This window comes from Muscardinus avellanarius, assembly GCF_963383645.1.
Source record: "Muscardinus avellanarius genome assembly, chromosome: 5".
Classification (NCBI taxonomy): domain Eukaryota; kingdom Metazoa; phylum Chordata; class Mammalia; order Rodentia; family Gliridae; genus Muscardinus; species Muscardinus avellanarius.
The window spans coordinates 115,120,165-115,142,187 of NC_137790.1; the positions used below are offsets into that span (position 1 = coordinate 115,120,165).

A 22,023-nucleotide genomic window follows, 5' to 3' on the forward strand; every position below is an offset into this window, starting at 1 on the left:
GAAGAATATTTCCAATGGCCAAGTAAGGATTAGTTCCTGGAAATTTCCATATTAATGGTATCTTTTATAGGAGATACAACCTGAAAAATAAGAGTAAACAATATGAGAGCATTACTAGAGTTTTGTTCAGAATTAACAATTGGTTCACTTGATCGTTTTATTTGATAGCCAATACATCTCTAAAAGCAATGTCATTCAGATTTGCAGGCTTTCATTTGATCTTGACAGATTCCAAGAGAACAAGTAGTCTTGGCTTTACCTTTTCAGGAATCTGGCATAATTGTGCTAAGAGATGATATGCTACTGTTGTCTGGCACCAATTTAGAGGTACAAATGACACATTGGATTTCACCTGTTGTGTAATCTATTTTTTCATTTATTTATCATTAGCTACTATTTCTTTCATTGATTTTTATCCAGACTTTTCCACTGATGAAAGAGATGTTAGGTCCAGCCTCTCTGCTCATCCTTATTACAGGCAGAAATTCCATTCTAGTAAGTTTCCCCTCCTCTCAGTTCACTCCCATTCATATATATATATATATATATATATATATATATATATTAAGTTTACAAATATATAAATGGGTGGGTTGTCTCAACTTCCACAAAACACAGCCATATCAGTGTCAATCCTGATTTTTCCAAAGTGAAGGTATCATCCAACCCATTAGACCTTCAGGAATTGTGGGAGAGAGATTTAAAGATGTAGTTACAGTTTCTGGCCTACTTCTGGTACCCAGAGTTGTAGTCCTGGTACCAGGACCATTACATTTGTTAAGAAAAACAAACTGAAGTGATGTGGGAATAATTGTATAGTTACAGTATACTCTCTCCACACTCTTTCCATAAAATACCCCAGATAATCAAAAGAATCTAGTGAGTGGAAACCCTTGCTGGGCCCCCCAGGCACGTTGAATGTGAGCACACAATTGTAAAGGTGTGTGAAGCCCCTTGTGCCTTCATCTTTTTGTATTTTATTTTATTATTTTTTGTGTGATATTTGGAATTGAACCCAGGGGAATTCTGCCTCCAAGCTACACCCCCAGATATATTTTATTTTGAAACAGGGTCTCACTAAGTTGTGGAGGGCCTTGCTAAACTACTGAGACAGGTCATGAGCCTGCAATCCTCCTATCTCCGCCTCCCAAGTACTGGTATTACAGGCATGGACCACCATGCCTGACTCATCTCCCCATACTTTAGACAATGTTCCTGGTGTCCCAGCCACTTCTCTTCAACTCTCTTGTCTGAGGATTATAAGCAATATGGTGTATCCATATGAGGTGATATCTCTTTGTACACAATTGAACCTCATGGGCTGTCAAATGTTTCCCTTGGTTTGAAGATATATAACTCAGTGGTCCAAAGTGCTATTTGTTTTCTCATGTTTTGAACATTTGTGTCTACCTCTAGATGTTCAAAGTGCAGTCCATGGTGAGTGGCTATTACTGCCTGGGAAAATTTATAGTCTTGTAAGGCAACCAGCACTGAGTGACCCAATAAAGCCCATATGGAAGTTATATACTGGAGCCTTCCCCATCCACCTTAGAAAATCTGCCCCATAATTATCTGCACTTATGTCTTTCTTGCTTTCAGATGGAACAAGTTTTATTGGCATTCTGTGCCTCTGAGGGCACGTGTCATAATCATCCCATCTCTCCCTTGTTGCAGCTCTGCCATGCACATTGATTTTATGAACCCAGTTGGCTACTTCACATGAAGGCACCAAGGTGTCCACTTGGGCTCCAGTTGCCTTCCAATCCAGCCAAGAGGCTTTTCCTATTTATGTATTCCTTAAGTTACCACAGTGATTTCCACAGGGCCAGGCCCAACAGAGACATACCTTTAACAATTCAGTTTGTGTTTCCCATTGATCTGACTATGTGGCAAAGCCATTGTTCACTGCTCATGAGTTGGAAAGCACCCAGGTTTCTGGGCTCTAACTGTGATTCGATTCTTCCATCCCTATAAGGAAAACAAGCATGCAAGCCACTGAACTGATTTGTTCTCAGCTTCTTTAATTAAAGTTTAAAGTCAGAGGATGCAGCCTTAAAAATAAATGGTTGTGGAGCCACTTCAGAAGAATTATTCATAAGCCAAGAATCTTTGATGGTCAGTCAAATACTGGTCAGAGGCGTCAACACAAGGAAGTGATAGAATATGGTAGCTCCTCAGAGGCTTCCAAAGTTGGTCCTAAAGAAGATGCTACCTGTTCAGGAATTTGTAGAGAACCTCCTTACATTCCTCCAGGGCATGTTCTTGTAAAAACCATTTAATAACAGAGTTAGCTCTTCTGGGCAATGACTTCCTCATTAGTGTGTTCTTTTTCCAATGCTCAAGATGTCACAGATATTTCTGGTTTCAAGACCATTTTAGGACCCTCAGTCATAGGGGCAGTGACTGCTTTCTAATAATACAAACCAGTAACTGTCTCTCAAATGGCACCATATTGCCACAAATGTTCTGGCTCTAAATTTTCACCACTGGGCAGCAATTATGGGTATGTGCCCTCAGCTCCAGCTTGTGGAAGTACAAGTTGCAGATACTTCCAACATCATATTGGATAATAGGTCATAAGGGCCCCAAATTGTTTGAACCATTTCGTTTTTGCAATTTAGACATAGCCTGCTGTTATGATGACTCCAATTCAAAATGCAACCTTCCTTCAAGTAGGCTTAATGGGCAGGAGCTACCAATATTCTCTATGTACAAGAAAATATAAATAGGAATAAATATGTGGTGATTGAAAAATACACTTTTGAATGAAGGCTGGATCATAAAAGAAATGAGGGGATAATTTTTTAATTCTTAAAATCAACTGTAAATAGAGATAAAACATACCAAGACCTCTAGAATACTATTACATTGATTTTAAGAGGAAAGTTTATGGCACTGAGTGCCCACATTAAAAATAAAGAAATAAAAGCCAGGTGTGGTTGTACACTCCTGCAATCTCAGTACTTTGGAGGATGAAACAAATTTGCAGCCAGCCTCAGAAACTTAGTGAGACCCTGCTTAAAAAATAAAAATAAAATTGGGCTAGGAGAGTATCTCAGAGGTAGAATTCCCTGGGTTCAATCCTCAGTACTATGAAAGGAAAAAAAAAAAGAAAGAAAGAAAGGGAGAAAGAACGAAATCTCAAATAAACAATGTAATGATGTATCTCAAGGTCCTATAAAAAGAACAAACTCCAAAGCCAGTAGAAGGCAAGTATTAAGATTAGGGCCAAAATTAATAAAATACAAAAAATACAAAGGATCACTTCCACAAAGAGTTGGTTTAGAGTATTGAAAACCTAAACAAACAAATCACAAGAAAAGAGATTGAAGTAATAATAAAAAGCTTTTCAACAACAACAACAACAAAAATAATCCAGGGCCAAGTAAGTTCCCAGCTGAATTTTACCAGACTTTTAAAGAACTAATGTTCATTGTCCTCAAATTATTCATGAGATAGAAAGGGGTGAAATTCATTCTGTGAAGCCAAAATGACAGTGATACCCAACATCAAAAAAAAAAAAAAAGAAAAGAAAAGAAAACTATAGGCCAATACCCCTAATAAACATAAATGTAAAAATACTTAATAAAGTATTAGCAATTCACATTAAGAAATCACACTAAGAAGACTATACATAATGAAAAAATTGGTTTTATTTCAGGGTTGCTTGGTTGATTCAACATATCAAAATCAACAAATGTAATTCATCACATAAATAAAACTAAGAGCAAAAATTACATAATCATCTCAATAACTGCAGAAAATATTTGTCAAAATTCAGTACTCACTCATATTAAAAAAAAACACTGAAGAAATTAGGAATAAAAGAACTTCCCTCAACAACATAAAGGCAATATACAACAAACCCAGAGCCAACATTATACTGAATGGGAAAAAAAGAACTGAAATATTTCCTCTAAATCAGGAATAAAACAAGGATGTCCAATTCCCCATTCCACTTTAATACAGTACTTGAAATTTTAGCTAAACTATTAGCAAGAGAAAAAAGGCATGTATAAGAAAGAAATAAAATTATTTCTCCTCCTATACATAGAAGACCCCCAAATCAAAAACCCATCAGAAGATTTCTAGAGATTTACTGAATTAAACAAATTCAGTAAAGTATCAGGCTACAAAATCATTGTATAAAATGTAGTTGCTTTTTATATAACAATAATGAACTCTTTGAAAAAGAAATTAGGAATAATTCTACTCACAGTAGTCTCATAAGTAAACAAACAAAAACTCTAGGAATTAATCTAACCAAGGAAGTGAAAGACCTCTACCATGAAAATTATAGAACAATAAAGAAAGAAATTAAATAAGACATTAGAAGATTTAAAGACCTCCCAGGTATTTTTGATAGGAATAATAAATATCATCAAAATGACCATATCACCCAAAGCTATTTACATACTTAATGTTTTCTATATCAAATACCAATATCATTCTTTCAAGAATTAGAAAAAAAATTCTAAAATTCATATAAAACAACGAAATACCCACAATTGCCAAAGCATTTCTGAGCAATAAGAGTAAAGCTAGAGAGAACATGATACCTGATTTCAAATTATACTGCAGGGCTATGGTAACATAAACTGCATGGTATTGTAATAAAAGTAGACCTATAAGCCAGCAGAATAGAATAGAAGACACAGAGACAGATTCATAGTTATAGCCAGCTGATCCTTGGGAAAAGATGGCCTTCAGTAAAAGGTATTGCGGAAACTGGTTATGTAAATATAGAAAAATGAAACTAGATTCCCATCTCTCACTGTGCACAAAAGCAAACTCAAAGTGAATCAAATACCCGGACGTGGTGGCGCATGCTTGTAATACCCGCCCTTGGGAGGCAGAGACAGGAGGATCGCGCAGGTTTGAAGCCAGCCTCTCTGGCTTAAGAGACCCTGTTTCCAAATAAAATATAAAATAGGTCTGGGAGTGTAGGCCGGAGGTAGAAGGGTTCCATCCCTAGTAACACACACACACACACACACACACACACACACACACAATCAAATACCTAGAAATAAGAATCAAATACCTAGAAATTAGGATAGAAATTTTGCAACTACTAGAAAAAAATATATAGGACCAACTCTCTGATATATAAGCATTATTAAGCAGTGACTCTCAATAATACCACTAATGCTCAGAAAACAAAACCAAGAATACTTACAGGTGATTGCATCAAATTAAAAAGCTTCTACATAGCAAAAAAAAAAAAAAAAAACAACCAGCAGTATGAGGAGAAAATCTACAGAATGGGAGAAAATCTTTGTCCCTACTCTTTAGATGAAGGAATAATATCCAAATATATTAAAAATTCTAAAAACTTAACACCATAAAAACTAAACAAAAAACCCCAGACAACTCAATGAATGGATGAATGATTGACCTAAATACAGTTCTTTTTTAAAGAATATACAAGCTTAATAATTTTTTTTGCAGTACTGGGGATTGAGTCCAGGGGTATTCTCCTCAACCTATACTCTTAAACCTATTTTTAGTCTTTATTTATTTTTATTTTTATTTTTTGGTGGTACTGGGGTTCCTGGAAGCCCTTCTACCTCCAGCTACACTCCCACGGGCTATACTCCCAGACCTATTTTTATACTTTTTTTATGTGGAAACAGGGTCTCTTAAGCCAGCGCGGCTGGCTTCAAACCTGTGCGATACTCCTGTCTCTGCCTCCCAAGCGTGGGGATTACAAGAGTGCGCCACCACACCTGGCTTAGTCTTTATTTTGAAACAAGGTCTCACTAAGTTGTGGAGGGCCTCACTAAGTAGTTGAAGCTAGCCATGAACCTATCTACTTCTGTCTCAGCCTCCTAAGTATTAAGATTACAAGTGTGCACCACCACACCCCGCTGAGTTGATAAATTTAAATGATAAAGTACATACAATTATAAATTCTTTTGATGCACTCAAACAATAGCCAGACATGTGTTTATTGACCAAAAGTTTTATTTATTTATTTATTTATTTATTTATTTATTTATTTATTTATTGTGGTGCTGGGAATTGAACCCAGGGGCATTCTATTGCCAAGCTATCCCTCTACTTCCATTTTATTTTTCTTTTGAAAGAGGGTCTTACTAAGTTTTGGAAGGTCTTGCTAAGATGTTGAAGTTGGTCTCTAACCTATCCTGTCTCAGCTTCCCAAGTACTGGGATTAACAGGTGTCTGCCACCTCTCCCAACTACCTTTTTTTGTTTGTTTGTTTGGTGGTACTGGGTTCCTGGAAACCCTTCTACTTCTGGGCTACATTCCCAGACCTATTTTTATTCTTTTTTATTTGGAAACAGGGTCTCTTAAGCCAGTGTGGCTGGCTTCGAACCTGTGCGATCTTCCTGTCTCTGCCTCCCAAGTGTGGGGATTACAAGCATGCGTCACCATGCCGGGCTCCCAGCTACTTTTTAAATGCAAATGCTGTCATTTCACATCTATCTTTTGATTCCTAGGTTAATTTGAATGAGTTATTTGGATGAAATTATATATTATTCACAGATGTAAAGATGTATTTTACTTTTTAGAATTTTATTGGTGCAGTATAATTATACATTGCAGTGAGATTCAAAGTTACATATTCATATATGCGCAGACATCTCTATAAAAATGTTCAACAACTTTGGAAATCAGAGAAATGCAAATCAAAACTACACTGAGATCCCCCCCCCCCAGTTAGAACAGTAATAATCAAGAATACAAGTAAAAGCCAGTAAAAGCATGCTTGTAATCTCAATACTTGGGAGGCTGAGACAGGAGGGTCACAGGTTTGTGGCCAGTCTCAGCTACTTAGTGAGGCCCTTGGCAATTTATGAGACCTTGTTTTACATTAATTAATTAATTAATTAATTGGTGGTACTGGGGTTCCTGGAAACCCCTCTACCTCCGGGCTACCTATTTTATATTTTTTTATTTATTTGGAAACAGGATCTCTTAAGCCAACGAGGCTGATGAGGAACCTACGCGATCCTCCTGGCTCCGCCTCCCAAACTCAGGGATTACAAGCGTGCACCACCATGCCCTCCGAGACCTTGTTTTAAAATAAAGAATAAAATAGGCCTGGGGCTCAGAGGTAGAATGCCCGTGGGTTCAATCCCCAGTACCGAAAAAAAGTATACAAGTAAAAAATACTGGTGGGAATGTGGAGGAAAGGAACATGTACACACTGTTGGTGGGATTATAAATTAGCATAATCACTATGGAAATCAGTTCGGAGACTGGTTGGAATAGAATCACCATATGACTCATCTATTCCTTCCAAAGAGGTTAAAGTTAAAATACTATAGTGATACATATATATCCATGTTTAAAGCAGCACAATTCACAATTGACATGTTACAAAAACCAACCCAGAGAACTGTTGGTAGCCAATGGATAAAGACAATATGGTATGTACAGCATGACATTGTGCTCGGCCATAAAGAATGAAATTACGGCATTTGGGAGGCGGAGACCAGAGGATCCCGGTTCGCAGACAGCCTCAGCTATTTAGCGAGGCCCTTTGGAATTTAGTGAGACCTTGTTTCAAAAATAAAAAGACTAAAAAATAGGGCTGGGGCTGTAGCTCGGAGGTACAATGCCCTTGGGTTCCATTCCCATACTGCAAAAAAAAAAAAAAAAAGAATTAAATTATGTCATTTGTAGGAAAATAGAACTGGGGAGTATCATGCTATATGAGATTATCTAGCTGGCTGTGAAGGCTCATGACTTGGGAGGCTGAGACAGAAGGATTTCAGGTTTGAGACCAGGCTCAGAAACTTACTGAGACCCTCAGGAACATAGCAAGACCCTGTTTCAAAATAAAAAATAAGCCAGGTGCGGTGGTTCGTGCCTGTAATTCTAGTACTTGGGAGGCTAAAGCAGGAGGATCACAGGTTTAAGGACAGCTTCAGCAAGTAGTGATACTCTTATCAATCTAGTGATACCCTGTTTCAAAATAAAAATAAAAGCAGAGCTAGGGTGTATCTTAGAGGTATCATGTCCTGAGGCCAACCCACAGTAACAAAATAAATAAATACATTAATAAATAAGTTAATTAAAATAGAGCTGAGCATGGTGGCATATGCATATAAGTCCAATACTTGGGATAATGAGACATAAGGTTCTAGGTTTGAGACCAGCCTCGGCAACCTAGTGAGACCCTGTTTCAAAACAACAACAACAAAAAAATAAAAGGACTGGCGATGTAGCTAAGAAGTAGAATGTTCCTGGTTCAATTCCCAGTACCAAAAAATAAATTAAAATAATAAAATAAAATGGGGCTGGGGCCCAAGGTAGAATACCTTTGCATTCAACATTTATTACAAAACAAAGATTACCCAGACTCATAAAAATCAAATGCCATATATGAAAGGAAGCTAGCAAGAAGAAAGCCCTCATGATAAAATAGGAGAGAGACCAGTGGAGTAGTGCAGGGAAAATGGGGCCAAAGGGGGTGTAAAAAGGAGTTATGGGAAAGGAACTAGACTAAAGAATATTCTGCACACCTGTAAACGTATCACTATGAGCCTCACTTGTGCAATTATGATGCACCACTGGATATTTTATTATTTTATTTTTGCGAGTTTGGGGATGGAACCCCATTTGACCTCCAAGCCACACCCCCTGCCCTTTTTTTTATTCTTTATTTTGAAACAGGGTCTCACTAAGTTACGGAGGGCCTCACTAAGTAGCTGAGGCTGCTTGGGAACTGCGATCCTCGGGTCTCAGCCTCCCGAATGCTGGGATTACAAGCGTGTGCCACCAAGGCCGGCTTGGATTTTTTTAAACCACAAATTTGTATTGGCATTTCTAATGTCTAGATAACTGGTGCCACCTAGCGTGCAGCTTCTGCAAGTACTTAGGTTACAATTTCAAAATAGTTACTAAATCCCAATTCCACAAAGTCCATCTGGGGTATATATCATTATTCATATCCAAATCTGTATATTTCCGGCGGCAAGGTAACACCACTGAAGACCATGACATACAAGTTGGCATGATAATTGTCTCACACACACACACACACACACCGAACCATATGTATGCATCACCTCTTCAGAACATTTGGAAAGGGCATCCTAGACCTTCAATTTCCAGTTTCACCTGGTACACTTTTTAAAGGCCATTGGTTTAACTCACAGTATCATCAATCCACTCTCAGAGAGTACCAGCAGTATCATCAGAGTCAGAGCCAGGGACTTTCACTTTGCATCAGGCGAAGATACTTCAAGTGCCCATGTAGGTTGAAATGCACACACAAACACACACACACACACACACACACACACACACACACACACCAGTTAATATTCCTAAAACCCATCCACAAAAGCAGTTAATAAAACTAGCCTCTTTTTTGTTACACCAACCCAGCCTGAATCCAACTGAAGGCCCAGGAAAGGGTTTGCTTTATTTTTTTATTATTTAATTTTGGGGGATACTGGAGGTTGAACCCAGGGGTGTTATATATATATATATATCTGAGCTATACCCCTAGCCCTATTTTATTTTTTTGTTATTTTGGGTCTCACAAAGTTGCTGAAGGCCTCACTATATTGCAAAAGCTGGCCTTGAACCTGTGATCCTCCTGACTCAATTCTCAAGTAGTGGGATGACAGGCATGCATAGTTATGTGAAGCAATTTCAATTCTGTTGTCATTGAGGTAATTTCCAGTTTCTGGAATCACCAGGCTTGATCCCCAACACTACAGAACACTTAATTAATACATTAACTAATTAAATTATAAAAATTAATTTAAAATTTAAACTGAGAATGGTGGCACATGCTTGTAATCCCAGTACTTCGGAGGCTGAGACAGGAGGATCCCAGGTTTGAGGCTAACTTCAGCAACTTAGCAAGACGTTAGCACTTTAGCAAGACTCTATTTCAAAATTAAAAAAAAAAATAAAAAGGGCTGGGTTGTAACTCAGAGGTAGACTATCCCTGGGTTCAGTCCTTAGTACAAAAAACAATTTTTAAACACCTATAGAAACCAGGCATGGTGGTGCACAACTGTAATCCAGTACTTGGGATGCTGAGACAGGAGGATCCCAGGTTTGTGGCCAGCCTCAGCAAATCAGTGAGGCAACAAATTAGTGATCTCACAACTTAGTGAGATCCTGTTTCAAAATTTAATAAAATGAAATAAGTCTAGGGATGTAGCTCAAGAGGTAGAATGCTCCTGGGGTCAGTCTCTAGTCTGTCTGTCTGTCTGTCTGTCTGTCTGTCTGTCTGTCTGTCTCTCTCTCTCTCTCTCTCTCTCTCTCTCTCTCTCTCTCTCTGTCTCTGTCACCAAACGCATATGATCAAAACAACCAAAAATTATGTCAGCATTTCTAATGTCACTATATACAGGTGCCCAGAAATATTCAGTTTCTGCAACTACTAAGGTTACAATTTCAAAATTACTATCAAATCCCAGGTTCCACAAAGTCCATTCTGGGTATATATCTATGTCCATGTTTATTGTCTAGGTTTCTGGTGCCAAAATAGGATCAAAAAAGGCATGTCCTTGACATCCAAGTAGAATGGAGTAGAACTAAATCCTAAGTTCCACAAAGTCCTGATTCTTGCCATGCTGTTACAAATAGACATCCAGGCCAAATTCATTCTTCTAGTGTGGCTAGTGAGACCTAACTATCTTAGCCCAAGGATTCTTTAAGTAGAAGAGCTGATGGCAAAAGTGAAGTAGAGTCAGACTAAATTCTTAATACGAGCAAAATAAAAAATTTCTGTCCACATCATAAAATGCTTCTTCAACAAAAGGTAAGGGCAGCCAGGTGTGGTGGTGCACGCTTGTAATCCCAGCGCTTGGGAGGCTGAGACAGAAGGATCGCACAGGTTCAAAGCCTGCATCAGCTATTTAGTGAGGCTCTCAGCAACTTAGTGAGACACTGTTTCCAAATAAAATAGAAAAAAATAGGTCTGGGAGTATAGCCCGGAGGTAGAAAAGCCCTGGGTTCCACCCCCAGTACCACACACACACACAAAAAAAAAAAAAAAAAAAAAAGGTAAGGGCATATTATACTTTGCTTTGCAGCATGACATTTTCCGTATAATATTTTTTTACCTACAGCCTCTTTTCATAAATTGGACACCATCTTTTCATTAAGCTACCGCCCCATCTCCCATTTCCAAGTTGTTACAAAACTAAATCATCATTGTGTTTATAAGACTAGAAAGTGTAGCTCATGATTTCTGAAAATAACACTTGTTTAAGTCAGCATTCTCATGGCTTTAACCCATAATACCTGTTGACCACAACTATGAGCATGTGAGCTAAAAATTGTTATTATTGCCAATATCAAGGTAATGGGGTGCCCCTACACGCTCAGTTTCTGCAAATACCAAGTTCAGCATCTCAAAATTGCTATTAAATCCTAAGTTCCCCAAAGTTCATTTTGGGTATATACTCATATCCATATGTCTCTGTGGAAAAATTGTATCACAAAAATGTCCAAGACACTGGAGTTAGCTTTAATATCATTCCACACTGGACCATGAGTATCAGTATCATCTATTTGAGGGCCCCGGAGGAGCTTACCCTATGTGTTCAGGTCTCCACCTTCCTTGGGTTGCCTTTCCAAATGCCATCATCTTAACTCACAGCATCAGATGTATCTCATTTATCCACCCGCAGAGAGTTACAGGTGCATCAGTAGAACCAGACTGCTGTCACTTAACTCATCTAACTTAAGCAGGTATGCTTAAATTAAAGTGCCTTCACACCAGAGTGCACCAGAAGCTAACATTCCTAAATCCACTCCCACAAGCAGCCAATAAAACTAGGTTCTTTTTTTTTTTCAAAATTAAATTGTCTTTGATTTTTTTTTTTTTTTTTTTTTTTTTTTGGTGGTACTGGGGGTGGAACCCAGAGGCGTTCTACTTCTGGGCTATACTCCCAGACCCATTTTATATTTTATTTGGAAACAGGGTCTAGAGTCTCACTAAGTAGCTGAGGCTGGCTTCGAACCTGAGCGACCCTCCTGTCTCAGCCTCCCAAGCACCACCACGCCCGGATGTCTTTGATTTTTAATTCATGTTTTTATAAAACACTCAAAAGTTCAGTTTGCACACTGTAACTTCTGTAAAATCACCAGCCAACCTGACCCTTCCTGTGTCTCTCTTCCCAGGTGGATGTCCCAAGGAAGGTTTTATCCTCCTACTTGCATGACTTGATTTCATTTCTATTGTCATTAAGTTAATGTTTCCAGTGTTTGGCATCATCATGTTTTAGCTCCAGCATGAGAAAAATTAATTAATTGGTTTATTAATTAAAAATAAAAATTTTCCCAGGCATGGTGGCACATGTCTGCCATCCCAGTATAGAGATGGGAGATTGCGGGTTTAAGGTCAGCCTTAGTTACTTGGTGAGGCCCTGTTTCAAAATTAAAAAATAAAATAGGGCTGTGGACGTAGCTCAGAGGTAAAATGTCTCTGCGTTCAATCCCCAGTACCAATAAATAAATTAATTAATTACTTTAATATTTTAAAATCTGATAGAATCGATCACGGTTCTGGTCATGTTTACATATGTAAAAAGCTAGTTAAGACCTAAAACTCATTTTTTCCAATAAAAGGATCACTTGATTTCAAGGAGGCTAGTGAAGTCTGACTAGCCCAACACTAAGTCTATTTTAGTAGAGAAACTGATGACAAAAATTAAGCAAGGGTAAGCCTGAATTCCCAATGCAAATTTTAAATGTTTCATAGGATGCCTTTTCAACCAAAGGTAGAAGTTTATTGTACTCTGTAGCATGACATTTTTATTACTCAGCTATATTGCTTTCGTGTATAAATTAAGTCATTTTTATTCTTATCCTTTCCTCTTTCCCAAGTTGTAAAATTAAATTGTCTTTGATTTTTAATTCATATTTTTTATAAAACACTCAGAAGTTCAGTTTGCCTGTGTAACTTCTGTAAAATCAGGCTACTCACAAAGTTTTTCTGATCTATTAAGAAATGCTAAATACATGTGATCAAAACCAGCAAAAAATTACATAGGCATTCAACATCAAGCAATGGAGTGCCCCCTAGAGTTCAATTTTTCAACTATTAAAATTATGATTTCAAAATAACAGATTTCACAAAGTCCATTCTGGTATATATCCATATCTATACCCTCATATGCTTCTGGTGGCAATCACAAAAATCACAAAAATGATGATGACTTCCAAGTTAGCATTAAAATCACTAAATGCTGGACAAGATGCATTGTATCACCTGTTTCAGGACACTTGAAAAGCTCGTCCAATGGCTTCGAACTTGTAGCTTCATTTGGGATAATTTGTCAAAGGAAATTAGCTTAACTCATAGAAGCAAATGTGCCTTATGTATCTACCCTCAAAAATTAACAGGTGCATGAATATAGCCAGTATAGTTTCACTTAACTCATCAGGGCCAAGACGATTAAGTGAAAGTGCCCTGAGGTTGCAGCGCATCAAGACAACTTACATTCTCCCCCCCAAGCAGCCAATAAAACTAGCCTTTTCTGTTGCAAGAGCCAGCCTGACACTTTCTGTCTCCTTTCCTAGTTGTAGATGTCCCCGATAAAAGCCTAGCATCAACGATCCCATCCTCTGACACCTCCAGATTTAATCGCCAGCATTGATTAAAATAAAAATTTTAAAGACTTAACACCAGTCTTGATTCTGGTCACACTTACTCAATCAGGCTAAAACTAAAACTGGTTCCAATAAACTGGTCATATGATTTCACCGTGGCTAATGAACTAGCCTATCCTTATATTCATTTTAGTGGGAAAGGGTTTGTTGCACTCTGTAGCATTACATATTCTTGAATGTATTCTTCAGCCACAGCTTTCATTTATAAATCGGAGACCACCTTTTGCACCTCCTTTCCCCCCAATTCTTTCAAGATTAAATTGTTGTCAATGTTTATAAAGACTTGAAAGTGACCAGGCATGGTGGTGCACGCTTGTAATCCCAGTACTTTGGGAGGCTGAGAAAAGAGGATCACAGGTTCTCAGCCAGCCTCGGCTTAGTGAGGCCCCCCACAACTTAGGGAGACCAGCTTTCAAGATAAAGAATAAAAATCGAGGGCTGGGAGTATAGCTCAGAGGTAGAATGCGCCTAGGTTTAATTCCAGGTACCAAAAGAAATACTTGAAAATGTAGTTTTTAAAATATGCTTTTAGTATAATTATACATCATGATGAGGCTCAGAGTGATAGAAAAGCACAGCATTTTGTGTTCCCCCCCCCAGATCCCGCTCCCCCAACTTCCCATACATGTTATTGAGACTGATAGTGAGGCCTTTATATATGCATGTAGCATTATTTAAACCATTTCCTTTATCAGCCTCCTACTCCTCTCTACTTCCTTCCCCCAAGCCCCTTTTAATTTATCATCTCTCTTAATTTATCAGAAATCTCTACGGATTTTATGTGTACAATTTTAAAAAAAGACATCGTTAGCATAATCTTTCTGATATCTTGAAAAATCCCACATATATGTGTGCAAAATGTCAAAAAGTAGATGGGCATTTTCAGTATCAAGGCAATCAGGTGCCCTCTAGTGATCAGTTTCTGCAAGTACTATGGTTACAATTTCAAAATTTTTATTAAATCCCAAGTTCCACAAATTCTAGTAGCTTGGGGGAAGAGAGTCCTGGGTCCAATCCCCAATACTGCCAAAATACATAAATCAATAAGATAATGACAACATTTATTATTATTATTATTACTTAAAAGGGCATGCATAGTAGCTGAGGGGTAGAATACTCAGGTTCAATCTTCTGCTACTGCCAAAAATAAAGTTTTAATGCCAAAAAGAGCAACAACAGCAATAGCAATATAATAATAATTAATAATAATAATAATAGTGTTTGAAAGGACTGGATAGTAGTTTGGGGGGTTTGCATCCTTGGTTCAATACCACAATAGTGCCAAAAAAATTAACAACAATAATATACCTATTATTAGTGTGAAAGGACTGTGGTGATAGTCTGGGGGGTGGACCCCCTGATTCTGATCCCCTAGTACTGCCAAAAAAACTTTAAGAACGCAAAGAAAGTTATGATTTAGATTTAAGATGTTTCCCCAAAGCTCCCGTGAGAAGCCATGCAGCCAGGTCAGAGGCGGGCACGGATGAGGAGGTCCCAGGCTGTGGCCTTGGGGTCGCTATCTGCTCCTCCCCTCCCCTCTGTTTCCTAATGCCACTGGGAGGAGAGCAGCTCTTCCTCTTCTGCCAAGCCCTGCTGAGAGCCCTGCTGCCAGGGTTTCAGTCCAGGAGCCAGTTGACCATAGACTGACCTCTGAAATCATGAGTTTCAAATGAACCTTTCTTCCTATCAGGAATGTTGGTTACAGTGAGAAAAAAAAAAAAGCTGATTAAAACAAACAGCTGAAATTGCTGGAGCCAGCCAGCAAAAGTACGGATTCCGAAAAGAGGAGTGAGGATGAAAGAATTTAACTCTTAAGAATTTGATTCCAAGAATTTCTTAATTCTAACATGGGGGAAGCACCAGCCTACTCCTGAGTCAATATCTCTACTGGCCGACCCCTGCTCCTGAGTCAATATTTCCTACTGGCTGACAATGGGTTTAGTTCTCTTGAGGTATTTATACATTACAGGTCAATCAATATCCTCGTGCTATCACCACCATAATACAATAAAAGACCAATCCAAAGCACATACATTACAGGTAGGTCAATCAATACCCTCGTGCCATCACCACCTGATCTGAACATCACCACCTGACCTTCTCTCAGATCTTTTACTTTGAACCTTCTATGACCTCAAACCTTGTTGACTCTGGGCAAAGGACAGTCAGCTGGGTCAGAAATATTCTTTTAGGGGAAAACCTTAATGGTTCCCCACATGAAATAATATTAATAATAATTATAAAAATAATTTGAAAAGTCTGGGGCAGTAACCCAGGGATAGAGGGCCCCTAGGTTTAATCCCTAATACTGTCTCCCAAATTAAGAAGTAGGAACAATTATAGTAATTATTATTATCAGTTTAAAAGGGCCAACGTGATAGCTTGGGGATAGAACACCTTGGGTTTGATTACACACTACCACCAAAAAGCAATAATATAACAAAGACAACAATAATAAAATAATTTTTATTATTGAATTATAGGGGCTACCACAGTTACTTGGGAATGTTAAGTCTTGAGTAAGATCCTTCATACCCCACAAGCCCCCAACAGCAGCAATAATAAAATAAACATAATAATAATCATCATGATTAGTTTGAAAGGGCTGGAGAGGAAGCTTTGGGGTAGAGTGACTTAGGTTCTATCTCCAGTACTGCCAAAAAATTAATTCAATGCACCAATAAAACTTTCAGACATAAAAAATAAATTTAAAAATTTTTAAAGATTTAAGAAATCTTTAAAAACTTAGAAACATTAAAATTTTCTTAAAGTTTAAAACACTTTTCACAGAGCAGTGTCTATTTGGTTCAATTGGATTATTTTTAGTGTTAACTTTTTAAAGTTCTTTATATATTTTTAGTTATTAGTCCTTTTAGGAATAGCTGGCAAAGATTTTCTATCTATTATTGCCAGAGCCAGCCGGCAAAAGTACGAGTTCCAAAGAGAGGCGTGAGGATGAAGAATTCAACTATTAAGAATTTGATTCCAAGAATTTTTTAGTTCTAACATGGGGAAGCTGCCAGCCTACTATCTCTACTGGCCGAGCCCTGCTCCTGGGTCAATATCTCTACTTGTCGACAACTGCTCCTGGGTCAATATTCTCTATTGGGCCGACTATGGATTTATTTTTCTAGAGGTATTTATACAGTTACAGGTCAATCAATATCCTCGTGCTATCACCACCAGAATACAATAAAGACCAATCCAAAGCACATACATTACAGGTAGGTTAACCAGTGCCCTTGTGCCATCACCACCTGATCTTCTCCCAGACCTTTTACTTTGAACTTTCCATGACCCCAAACCTTGTTGACTCTGGTCAAAGGACAGTCAGCTGAATCAGAAATATTCTTTTAGGGGAAAACCTTAATGGCTTCCCACATATTATCTCCAGAATGGAGCACTTCAGTTCTGTAGACTCTCTCTTCAGGCTTTTGTTTCCTTTGCTGTGCTACTATGATGTATAATTAGTGTACCAATAAAAATATAAAATAAAAATATGTTGGCTCTAAATTTTTTCACAATTAAAAATACACTTATTTAAGACCACAATATACCTGGTCCTGTGGAATAAAAAAGGTTTGGGATCAGAGAACTTTTAACTGACCTGTCATATCCTTGGCATGCAAGCAGTAATAATTTCTTTTTCTCCCTCCCTCCCTTTCTTCCTTCCTATTTTTTTTTTTTTAGTACTGGGGAACCCAGGGGTGTTCTGCTTCTGAGATATACCCCTGGCCCTTTGAATTTTTTTTTGGTACTGGGGGTTGAACCAAGGGAGGGTGGGCATTCTACCTCCAAGTTACACCCTCAGCCCTTTTTATTTTTAATATTGAACTGGGTCTCACTAAGTTGTGATGCTGACCTTACCTGTAATGCTCTTGTCTCAGCCTCACAAGTACTGGGATTACAGGGGTGCACAACTCCATACAGCTTCAGCCTTTTTTATTTTTTGTCTTGTGACAGGGTCTCACTAAATTACAATGTGCTAGCTTGAACCTGTGATCTTTCTGTCTCAGCCTCCCAAGGACTGGGATTACAGGCATGCTTCCCCAGGCCCAGCAAACCATGGCAATTTCTTTCTTTTTTTTTTTTTTTTAGTTTGATCAATTGTATTTGATTTTCTTTTTTTTTCTTTTATTTTTATTTTTAATTAATTAATTTATTTTTATTGGTGCACTGTATTCATACATCATAGTAGGATACATATTTTTGTAGACATACATGCACACTTTTCCCAGTCAGCCCCTACCCAATCCCCACCCCATTCTCTCCCTATCCCTCTCTCCCATGCTTGGCTTAGTAGTTGACATCTAGTATTATGGCAATTTATCTAAAATTAAAAATGATAATCTCACATAACAGTTTCATTTGTCTGATACTAAGCTTTTGATGACTTAAAGATAACATTTCAATATTTCTTTTTGCTTTCTTTCTTAACAGAGAATATTTTTTTCTATTTTTTAGGTGAAACTATCATATATTTATATATTTATTTTTCAGAAAAAAATCTATCCTAATATGGAATATGGACTCTAGGTACCCACAACGATCTTGAAAAAGAACAAAGCTAGAAGATATATATTTTCTGATTTCAAACTATATAAAGCTACAATAATTGAAACAGTGTAGTACTATTCTAAAGGCAGATATATAAACCATTGGAGTTAAATACAAGCCTAGAGCTAAATTCTTCCCTATATTGTCAAGTTATTTTTGACAAGGTTTCCACGAACATTTGGTGGTGGAAATATTAATCTTTTAACTAAATATTGTTGAAAAATAATAATTACATGGAAAAGAATAAAATTGGACCCTTACCTAATCCTATATACAAATATTAACTCAAAATAGATAATAGACCTAAATATAAATCTTAAGACTATAAACTTTTAGGAGAAAATCTGGGTCATTAAACCTCACAACATTGAAATTGGCAGTGATTTCTTGGTTATGATTTCAATGGCACAGGCAACAGAAGAGTATACAAACTCCCTAAAAAATAAAAAACATATTGTATATCCAAAGACAATGTAAACAGAGTTAACAGTTACTAATAGAATGGGATAAAATATTTCCAAATGCTATATCTGAAGGTATATTAATATTCCAACTAGAAATCCTAAAAATTAACAACAATAAAGGCAAATAATACCCTTTAGAGATAGGTAAAAGACTAACATAAATAATGAATCTCCACAGATAACCAATCTTAGTTGTCTGTTGGATGGAAAATCTTGTTTCTCTAGTTCTGGAGTGTGTTACCTATTTCTTCTTTGTAATTAATCTCTTTGAGTATTTTCTCTAGTGCTGGTTTTGAAGACATAAATTCCTTCAGTTTCTGTTTGTCATGGAAGCTTCTTATTTCTCCATCTAATTTGATAGAAAGTTTTGCTGGGTAGGAAATTTTTGGCTGGAAGTTGTTTTCTTTCAGAGTTTGGAATATGTTACTCCAAGCCCTTCTGGCTCTCATGACTTGGTTTGGGAAGTCTGGAGTGATTCTAATTAGTTTGCCTCTGAATGCCACTTGGCCCTTTGCTTTTGTTGCCTTTAAGATTCTCTGCTTGGCTTCCACATTGGTCATTTTGACAATTATGTGGCGTGGGGATCCTCTTCTCCGATCCTGTCTGAAGGGAGTTCTATAAGTTTCCTGGACCTGTGTATCGACCTCTTGCTCTATGTCTGGAAAATTTTCTGCTATTACTTCCTTGAAGAGATTGTTGATCCCTTTGGTTTCACTTTCTTTTCCCTCCTCTATTCCAATGATTCTTAGGTTAGCTCTCTTAAGATGGGCCCATATTTCTTCAATATCAGATTCCTGCTGTCGGATATTTTTTTCTAGATTAGAAACTATGCGTTCATTTTTGGATTGCTCATCTTCTAAGAGCGAGATTCTGCTCTCCATGTGTTCTAATCGGTTGTTTGTGCTTTGAATTGAGGCCTTTACTTCACTAATTGCATCCTTTATCTCTTTTTGGCTCTCTCTGAGTTCTTTTCGAAGCACCTCTATTATTTCTACAGTTATTTTCCTTATTTGATCTTCTAGAAATCTCTGATTTTCTGTTTTATCGGGTTCTGATGTTGTGGGGTTGTGGGCATTTATTGCTCCAGTATTATTCCTCTTTCCCATGATTTCGGATGTTTGTGCCTTCTCTGGGTTCTTCCCTTGGGTCAGTATGACTTCACTTAAGGTGTTCTGGTTATCTCGAGTCAGTAGTATCTCAGACCCCACTACTCCTTTACTGGGTTGTATCACAGAGTCTCCGACCCAGAGAGTCGATAGAGGCTGCTTTAGACTGTGGGGGGTGCCAGGTTGCACGTTCTCCTATGGTGTGATATCTCTGCCACCGCCCCTCCCCCACTGGGTCAAGTCCCAGGGAGTACAGTACTGGGATTTCTCCTCTGTGGCCCGCAATTTGACTCACTGTTCTTGAGTACACAGATGTATCTGTACTGGCCTCGCTGAATTCGGTGCTGCTGCCGCCGGTGGCAATATGGCGCCGCTGCTACGCCCTCGGCTGTGGGGCTGGTGTTTTTCTTCTTGGTTTTGATTTCCACTCTGAATCCCTGCAGCGTGTGCTGAGCTCGGCCACTGGGAGCTTTAGATGCTCTCTGCGCGGAGAAATCCCGCCTGGCTGTTCCGCAGTGGCTCACCTCGGCTTGCTGTAGCCGTCCCGTGAATTCGCCGGTGCCGCCAGCAGTATGGCACTGCTGCCGTGTCTGCCGCGTCCTCGGGCGTGAGGTCGGTTATCTCCTCTGTGGCTCTGTTCTCAGTCCGCTTTCTCTCTGGAGCCTGGTAATTTTTTTTGTTTCTCTGGTGATGGTGTTTTCTGGCTATGAAAGGCGCTGATTTTGTGGTAATGGAGATTGGTTGTTAGCGGGGCTCTTAAGCCCCGCTTTTCTCGGTCGCCATCTTCCCGGAAGTCCCCCATGGCAATTTCTTAGTAAGCAGTTTCCATTTTCATAACTCCAAACTTTAGTCAGTTAACTCTATGTGATTTTTTTTTTTTTTCAGTACTGAGGATGGAACCCAGGGGCATTCTATCTCCGAGCAATGCCCCCAGCCCTATTTTTTTTTTATTACTTATTTTGAAACAGGGCCTCACTGAGTTGCGAAGGGCCTCACTAAGTAGCTGAGGCTGTCGGCGAACTGCGACCCTCCTGTCTCAACCTCCCAAATGCTGAGACTACAAGTGTGCACCACCACGTGATATTTAAACATTACTTTTATTACTAAATTTTCCTCATAAAAATTTGAACATGGAAAGGTATAAAGTAAAAACATGAGAGAGAGATTTTCTACACAAAGGTAATCTATAAAGCACAAGTAATTTGAAAAAGCCAGATCCCTCAGGCCCTCTGTTTGGGAACTCATTTATTTCTCTGAGGCACTTGGGAATGGCGTGCAGTGGACACAGACTGGTAGCGTGATCCAGGAGGACCCCAGCGGGGCTACGGGCTGTGCTGGAGTGGAGGGACGGTCCTGGTCCTGGGGTGGCAGCCAGTCCTGCCCAGGAGCCTGCCCCGGGCTCAGGAGGGAGCCAGTGGTCACAGAGCTCGGTGCCATCTCTCCAGGTACAGCTTGCTTTTAAGGGCTGGTGCAGCCACCAGGACAGGTAGGTCAGAGCGAGGTCGTGGGCCAGCTCTGCACTCACCGTGCGCTTCAGGAACAGTCCCTCCTGGAAAAGCCAGACAGCCAGCGGGAAACCTCATAAAAATTGGTTGTAGGCCAGGTATGAAACAACAGAGGCCGTTGGCTCTCTTCCTGTAACTGTAATTTGCTAGTTAACAGACTTCCTTGGTAGTGGAGGATGGCTTTTCCATCTCCAGCTGTATTTTGGTCAGACCATCCAGGGTGGCCTGCAGGTCCTCACACACAGATTCTCAAGTTCCTTATCATCTTCCAGATGCATCCGTTCTTCATCTCCACTGGAAGCTGGGCTGCTGCTGTCTAATTCTATCTTGTCTTTACTCAGCAAGCTGATTTTCAGATTGGCAATGCTGCTTGCAGTGGTAAAATCTGCATCTCCGAGGGCTTCCCATTTCTGGATTAAATCATGCCAGTCAGCTGCATTATCCTTAATTTTTCTTGCACTGACAGATAAGACGGGCTTTCTGGGTGTTGCCGTTCCAAGGATCTTTGCTTCCATTAGGCCAGCAGGAATCCCAGCTAAATATTTTTTTTTAATTAAAAAATTTTAAGCTGGGCATGACAGTGCATGTCTATAATCTCAGTAGTAGGCTAGAAGAAAGATCACAGGTTGGAAAACAGCTTCAGCAACTTAGCAATATTTTCAGGCACCTATGGAGACCCTGTTTCAAAACAAAAATATTTAAAAAGGGGTTGGGGTGAGCAGGGTATGGTGGCTTGTAATCTCAGCATTTGGGAGGCTGAGACAGGAGGATCGCAGT

The 22,023-nt window shown here is 38.8% G+C and overlaps 1 pseudogene across 1 annotated transcript in view; it reads right to left on the minus strand.

The window, feature by feature from the left end:
• Positions 1–21,761, minus strand: part of LOC308263592 (cyclin-dependent kinase 2-interacting protein-like) — a 43,168-nt pseudogene extending 21,407 nt beyond the window's left edge. Inside the window, exon 1 of the transcript in view lies at positions 21,032–21,761. The product of the transcript in view is annotated as a cyclin-dependent kinase 2-interacting protein-like (transcript). The remainder of the gene's footprint in view (positions 1–21,031) is intronic.
• Between the last annotated feature and the right edge of the window lie 262 nt (positions 21,762–22,023).